An 8,490-nucleotide genomic window follows, 5' to 3' on the forward strand; every position below is an offset into this window, starting at 1 on the left:
AACCGAAGACCTCCACCACCTTGAAGGACAAGGGCTGCAGATGCATGGAAACACCACCATGTGCAAGCTCCCCTCCAAGTCACACACCATCTGATCTGAAAATATATCGCTGTTCATGCACTGATGCTGGGTCAAAATTCTGGATCTCCCTTCCTAACAGCACTGTGGGTGTACCTACACCACATGGAGTGCAGCAATTCAAGAAGGGAGCTCACCGCCACCTTGTCAAGGACAATTAGGGATGGGTAACAAATTCTGGACTTGTCAGTGTCGCTCACATCCCATGAAAGAATATGCCTCATCTTATACTCAATTGTCCTCTGAATGCAGCCCAACCCTCTATTTGCTCCAACTATCACTTCACAGCATTGCTGCTGTAACTTTCGAGATCTGTGCACGAGAACATCCAGATCTCTGCTCAAAATTATTTTCTTTTTTCCACCTACTTTAATGTTTTTCCCTGAAGGGTGTATGAATGTTGAACATTCGCCCTGTCCACATGAATAACACTGCACTTACCCAAATTAAACATCATTTACCAGTCATGAACCCAATCTCCCAACACATGAAGATCAGCCTGAAACAGTCGAGTATCGTCTACAGTCTAAACACTCGCACAGATCTTCAAATCATCTGTAAATTTACAGATGGTGCCCCCTACACCTACATCCAGATCATTAATAAAAATAGTAAAGAGCAACAGTCCCAACACCGATCCCTGTGGGACACCACTGGTAACTGGTCTCCAAACAGATCCAGATCTATCTGTAACTACTTTCTGCCTTCGTCTGCCAGTCAGTTCCCAATCCAGATTAATATATTACCACTGATACCAGGGACTTTAATCTTGTAGAGAAGCCTCTTGTGTGGAACCTTATCAAAATCTTTTGGCTGAGATCTGCTAATTGAACACAGGCCGGGGATGAGGCCTAGGCCTGTCCTGCTTTGTGTGTGGGTCTCAGGACCACACAAGGTGAGATCAGCTCACTGAGCACAGGCCCATCCTGCTCTATATGGTGCTCAGTACCTCACCAAATGAGAATATCTGACACACCACAGGCCATGGAGCCTCGGCCCATCCTTCCCTGATTGTGGTTCAGTGCCAACCAGGTCAGATCAGCTAATTCAGCACAGGCCGGAGATGGAAGCTGGATCTTTCCTGCTCTGGGGACTCCGTACCATACCAGGTGCGATGAAGTAAAATACCACAGGCCGGGGATGGAGCCTGAGATTTCCCTGTTCTGTGTGGGGCTCTGCACAACAACGTGTGAGAAGAACTATCATCCCTCAGGCTGAGGAAGGAGCCTGGGCCCATTCTGTTCTGTGTGGCTCCTACCACACTGAGTGGGATCAGTTAACACAACACAGGCCATGAATCCAATCAGGCCCTTTCCTGCTCCGTGTGGCTCAGTATCACACCAGGTGGCATCAGCTAACACAGCACAGGCTGGGGCTGGGTCTGGAGCTGGAGCCTGGGCCCGCCCTGCTCTGTGGGCTCAGTAACAACCCGTAAGATGAACTTTTTTCAAAAGACTTCAGTGTATTTATCTCTGTCCAACACTCTGAGGCAGCTTTCTGTATTTATAAAGAGTGTAATTTATTGACTGGTCTCTTGGATCAAACAGGGCAACAGACAGAGGTCTGTGTGCAGAGGGTTTGGGGGTGAGCTCTGATTCCTAACCCTTTCTGGATTGTGAGGAATAAAGAATGAATGAGAGAGAGAGAATGTGGGAGAAGGGATGATGGAAGAATTTGTTCGTGAACCTGATTAAAAGTGGCTCAAACGCAAGATAATATTAAGATATCAAGAGCAGAACATTAACATAATCTGAGTTCCGCGATCTGGTCGGGTCCCATTCCCCTGAAGTGAGGAATGAACGCGTGGGGACATCCGGCCTGGAGTTATATTTGTCTCCAATGAAGATGAGTTCACAGTGAGGCTGGAATAGCTCAGTTGGGAAAACACTAGATTGAAGAACGAGGATACAATCCCTGGTTTCATCAGTTTTAATTTGGTGTCTCCTTCATTTTAAGTAGAGAGAATCAGAGGGGAGATTTTCCACTCTTGACCCCATGGGCTGAATTTTAAACTAACGGTGCGGCTCTCGGCAGAGGCACCGGAAGTGGGTGTCGTCACCACACGAGTGAAATGTGGCCGACCGACCCCGATCACGGAGCAGCCGACCAATTAATGAAGGGGAGGCGTGGGGCCTATGTAAACAAGGACCAGAGGTCGGGAACGAGGCACCGATGGCACCGACATCTGACACAACGGCAGGTGCTGGCACCATATTGAAAGGGCTGCCAGACCTGCATTCACTGCTGCCTGGTTTAAAGGAGTGTCTTCCTGAGAGCCCTCTGCTGCCCCAGGTCCCGTTCTGCTGCCTCTGCTGTCCCAGAACCCGTTCTGCTGCCTCTGCTGCCCCAGGTCCCGTTCCGCTGTCCCAGGACCCGTTCTGCTGCCCCAAGACCCGTTCTGCTGCCTCTGATGCCCCAGGACCCGTTCTGCTGCCTCTGCTGCTCCAGGACCCGTTCTGCTGCCACTGATGCCCCAGGACCCGTTCTGCTGCCCCAGGACCTGTTCTGCTGCCTCTGCTGCTCCAGGACCCGTTCTGCTTTCCCAGGACCCGTTCTGCTGCCTCTGATGCCCCAGGACCCGTTCTGCTGCCCCAGGACCCGTTCTGCTGCCTCTGCTGCTCCAGGACCCGTTCTGCTGCGCCAGGACCCGTTCTGCTGCCTCTGCTGCCCCAGGACCCGTTCTGCTGCCTCTGATGCCCCAGGACCCGTTCTGCTGCCCCAGGACCCGTTCTGCTGCCTCTGCTGCTCCAGGACCCGTTCTGCTGCCCCAGGACCCGTTCTGCTGCCTCTGCTGCCCCAGGACCCGTTCTGCTGCCTCTGCTGCTCCAGGACCCGTTCTGCTGCATCTGCTGCCCCAGGACCTGTTCTGCTGCCTCCGCTGCCCCAGGACCTGTTCTGCTGCATCTGCTGCCCCAGGACCTGTTCTGCTGCCTCTGCTGCCCCAGGACCTGTTCTGCTGCCTCTGCTGCCCCAGGACCAGTTCTGCTGCATCTGCTGCCCCAGGACCTGTTCTGCTGCATCTGCTGCCCCAGGACCAGTTCTGCTGCATCTGCTGCCCCAGGACCAGTTCTGCTGCCTCCGCTGCCCCAGGACCTGTTCTGCTGCATCTGCTGCCCCAGGACCTGTTCTGCTGCATCTGCTGCCCCAGGACCTGTTCTGCTGCCTCTGCTGCCCAGGACCCGTTCTGCTGTCACTGATGCCCCAGGACCCGTTCTGCTGTCTCTGCTGCCTGATAGGTAAGGAGCTGAATGCGAGCTTGCAGTGACCATGGTCCAATGGTTTGGCGATGCCTTCCTGCAGGTTCGCCTCCAGGTGACAACAGATCGGTGGAAGATCCTCTTCCCCAGGGATGGGAGGTGGAGACCTGTCCACCTGACCAAGCAAAGCTGCTTTGAGATAGTAGGTGAAGTCAGCAGCCGTGGGGTCACCTCCAAGACATGGATCCAGTGCACGAAGTGGGTCAATGACCGGATCCGGGCTGCTCAGGTGCAAACTCAAAACACTTTGGACCCTTTGGACATTGCGCATGGCAGAGTGAGAGGGAGTGTTTGGTGGAAAGGGAGTGACCACCCAGTCATGTGTATTGGGGAAGGGCAGCAGGACATGCTGCCTGAGGCTTGGCTGCATCTCGGTGGGAGGTGCACGTCAGTCATTGTATAAACTCACACAGTCCCTCGAGAGGGACACATGCAGGAGGAATATGTGTGTCCACATCATGGACTGCTGGACTATCACCATCAGAGATATTGGGTTTGTCCCCGCTGGGAGACTAACTTTGTTGATCATAGTGGCTGCAGGAGAAGACAGCCCACAATCAGAAAGAGCATGTCAAGACTGGCAGTGGATGCCTTATCTCCATGTCCTCATCCCGATGGAGGAGGAGGCCATGGAACAGGCCGGGCAGCAAAGCAGCTGCTCCATAGCTGATGGAGAGACAGGGACACCTACCTAAGAGAGTGAGTGAACATCTCCTGGGGCACAAGGGAGCATCCGCTGCAAAGGAGCCATACTGCTCATCTGTTCACCACTGCATCAATGGAGCTGCACAGTAGGGGTGGTTGGAATGTCACGATGGGCAGACCCTAACCCTTCAATGTCCCTGTTTTCACATGCAGGCTCGGATGAACGACAAGAGCGAAGAGCTGGAGAGACTGTGGGACAGCCAGACAACTCTGAGGAGGAGGAGGGAGCCTCAGATGGTGCACCTTCACCTCATTCCCCTGCACCCTCCACCAGCACAGAAACCCTCACTCGGTGGGTATCCACTGGATGATAGATTTGGGCACACAAGCTGGTGAGCACGTCACAGACAGGCCCGGGCAGCTGACGGAGGCTGTGACAGCCGAGGCCACTGGCAGTTGGAAGTCTGTGGGAGGCCAGGCCCATGCTGAGTCCCAGGCTGATGATGTGCCTCTGGTGTCACCAGCAAGACGGGAAATACTGCAGCTGCAGCTAGAGGTCAGGCAACTTCTGGCAGAGTTGCCGGAGGTTATGTGTACCCAAGTTCGGATGATGGAGGAGTCCATCCAGGCCTTGCATGCTGCACTGTCTCTGATGGGGGTGTGGCTGGCTTCCTTCCTTGAGAGATTGGTGACTCTGATGGAGAGCCAGATCCAGCCGACCAATCAGTGGCTGCCGGAGATGCGCGCAGACTTGCACTCCATCGCTTTGTCCATGAGATCCATCCAGCGGTGACAAGGTGAGAGGGGGGACGAGGCACCTGAACTCTTCACCAGGTCCACATCCCTCTCAGGTCAGCAGGGAGGTACAAGTGTGTCTTATAAGGGGGAGGAGCAGCTGGCTGCTACATCTGGGGTCTCCTCTCAGGGTGCTCCTGGTGTGGACAGTAGCTCCAAAGCCCCTCTGCCAGTGACACAAGTGATGCCAGTGCCTGCCTCCATCACCCTCGATGATAGAGGGGGGTCCCTGTACCTGTGCAGGAGGCCCTCAGTGTGCCGGGGCCCTCCAGGCCTCCGGCAGCAAGAGGACGGCCACCAATGTCATCCCAAGCCATGGGGCAGCAAGGTCAGCAGCCTGTCTCCATCTCAGCTGACAGAGCAGGGGGAGCACCAGGTAGGAGCACCCGGAAAAGATTTAATAAGAGCACCTAGATTCACTGAGGGGTTCACGGTTGAATGTACATTCCAGATGGATAGGGTTGTGTTTGGTGTCACACGGAATAAAGAAATGATGTTCCCTCACTATGTCTCCTTCTTATTGTTGATACCCTTTGGGACTTCATTTAAACCCTTCCTCCCAAGGGGCTGGAAGTGAGGGACCAAGCCCTGAGTTTACAAAGCTTCGGCCTTGTCACTGTGCGATGTGTACCTGGACGCTGCAGAACAGAAGGAGGAGGTGACAACAGGGCTGCTTAAAGCTAAGACTTTTTTGCTGTGGTTCCAGAAGGTGGTAAGGCTCAAAGGAAACTTGAATGTATAAGGGTGTCTCATGTCTCCCTTGTGTGTATCTCATGGCCCCTTTCCTGCTGTGCCTGAGGTTCTTCATCTGGCACTGCTTGGGCAGCATCCTCCTCCACGTCCTCATCATCAGAGGAGACACCACACTCCACGATATCCTCACTAGTCAACACATCACCCCTCTGTAATGCCAGATTGTGCTGTGCACAGCAAACCACCACGATATGCGAGACCCTCGCCGGGACATACTGAAGGGCTCCACTGGATCGATCTAGGCACCTGAATCTCATCTTCAGGAGACCAATGGCCTCCTTGATGGTCGCTCGGGTTGACCCGCAGCAGGTGTTGTACCTCTCCTCTGCATCCGTGCGTGGGTTCCTCACAGACGTCAGTAGTCATGTCCTCAGTGGGTAGCCCTTGTCTCCAAGGATCCATCTCTGAAAGCGGATTGGGCCGCGGAAAGGTTCTGGCACCTGGGAGTGCCTTGGTATGCAGGCGTTGTGGCTGCTTCCCGGGATTTGTGCACACACCTATGGGATCCATTTGCAGTGGTCGCAGACCAATTGCACACTGAGCAAGTGGAAGCCCTTCCTGTTGAAGGTTGCTGGCTGGTCTGCAGGAGCTTTGATGGTCACATGGGTGCAGTCAATGACACCCTACACCTGGTGGAATTCAGCGATGGCCACGAATCCTATAGCTCTCTCAGCTTGACTGTTTGGATCAATGTGCACATAGTCACCGGCCCTCCTGAACAGGACATTGGTGACCTCCTTGATGCACTGATTCACTACAGACTGTGAGATTCCACACATATCTCCAGTGGATCCCCGCAATGATCTGGTGGTGAAGAAGTTCAGTGGCACGGTGACCTTCAGTGACACTGGCATCAGGTGCCCACCAAGTCGCATGGGGCACAGCTGCATCATGGCAGAGAGATCAGTGACGACCTCCGTGGAGAGGTGCAGTCTGCGGAGACACTGTCACTCGGACATCTGCAAGTAGTTGAACCTCGGCTGACGTGTTCCTCTGCCTCCTTCTCCAGCCTCCTGTTCGAGGCTGGCCTTCCTGTGGGCCCCCAAGCTGCTGTGGTGCCCCTGCTGGTGCCTGCGCCTCCCATCCTTCCTCTCTACTCCTCCTCGTCCTCCTCAATGGGAGCCTCGAATCCAATGAGAGCCTCGAATGAGGCCCATGACAGGTTGCCCCTCCCTGAGTGCAAGGCCTTCACAGTAAACAACACCCAGCCACATTTACCTTACTTGTCACCCTCAATGAAGTGGCACTGCCCCAATGGCACTCTGGTGTTGTTCCCTCTGCAGAGCTGGCACATTGGCCCCCACTCCTGACAGTGTTTCCCGATGCCCTTTCCCCCTCCACCCTTGCTGCCAAGTTTTGCTGCCTCACCCGATAGCTTCCCAGTGAAGACAACACTCAGCTCCCACCTCCCAGTCACCTCCTTGAACCTGGCGAGGCTCTGAAGCCCCGTGGTTCCCTTGTGCTATTAGTTCAATTGGATCCAGTGAATAAAATTGCTGACAATTGGACTCATAAATACTTTAAATGCCTTCTTGCCATGTGGATGTGCGAAGTCTGCCCTCCATGTCAGCCGCCGACTGAAAAATCCGGTCCAACGTCTTCCATCCCTATTTTATACACCCCCCCTCCCCCTCCCCGGCCTCCATTCCCGTCTCCAACGGGCCCATAAAATTCTGGCGCATGTCTCTGAGACTAATGGGAGTGAAACCAGATCTGCTCCTTCGACTGAACAGGGAGAGCTGCTCTCTCTGTGTTTAAAGTGAATGAATCTGCTCTTTACCTTGTCTTACTGGAACGTTCACATTCTGGAGATGTCTGTTTGAAAATGTTTTCCTGTTATATTAATGGAGCAGAGGAGCAGATGTGAGGTACTGTTGAACAGAGAGGTTTGGAAGTGGGTGAAGGGGTGGAGTGACGGTGGGAGTGAGAGGCGCAGTGAGTTGGCCATTCTCAATAGAGTGTCAGGAATGAAGGTCAGAGGAACAGACCAGACAGGAAACACAGAAAGAGCGAGGAGAAGCTGGTGTGAAAAACAGAGATTAAACAACAGGCTTGTTCATTTGGTTTGGGTCTGGTGTTTACAATACCTGGAATCTGGGTTCACTTCCCTTCCAACTCAGTGAATTGTATCAACATTATGTTCATAAAACCATGGAATGATACCCAAAGAAGGAGACCATTTGGTCCATTGTGTCAGTGCTGTCTCCTGTAATCTGTACATTTTTCCTTCCAGTATTTATCCCTATCGCTTTTCAAAGTTACTACTGAATCTGCTTTCAAGTCCTGATCAGACAGTGCATTTCAGATCACAACACATCACTGCATAAAAAATCATTCCTCATTTCGCCTCTGGTTCTTTTCTCAATCACCTGATAAATACATCCTCTGGTTACTGACCCTTTTGCCACTGGAAACAATCTCTCCTTATTTAACTTATTGAAAACCTTCTTGATGATGTCACATACTAGACTGCCAGTAAAACTGAAGCCCATGGAATAAAAGGGACAATGACAGCATGCATATGAAGTTTGCAGACTGATAGGAACATAGGAGCAGGAGTAGGCCATTTAGCCCATCGAGCCCACCCTGCCATTCAATATGATGATGACTGATCGTCCACTTCAATGCCTTTTTCCCACACTATCTCCATCTCCCCTATGTCATTTGTATTTAGAAATCTGTCAATCTCTGCTTTAAACATACTCAATGACTGAACTTCCACAGCCCTCTGAGGTAGAGAATTCCAAAGATTCACAACCCACTGAGTAAAGAAATTTCTCCTCATCGCTGTCCTAAGTGGCTTTCCCCTTGCGTTGAAATTGTGTCCCCTGGTTCTCGACGCCTCAACCGGGGATAACATCTTAGCTTCATCTACCTGTCTATCCCTTTAAATATTTTGTAAGTTTCAATGAGATCACCTCTCGTTCCTCAAAACTCTAGAGAATACAGGCCCAGTTTCCCC

The sequence above is a fragment of the Heterodontus francisci genome, unplaced genomic scaffold, assembly GCF_036365525.1.
Source record: "Heterodontus francisci isolate sHetFra1 unplaced genomic scaffold, sHetFra1.hap1 HAP1_SCAFFOLD_58, whole genome shotgun sequence".
NCBI classification, from domain to species: Eukaryota; Metazoa; Chordata; class Chondrichthyes; order Heterodontiformes; family Heterodontidae; genus Heterodontus; species Heterodontus francisci.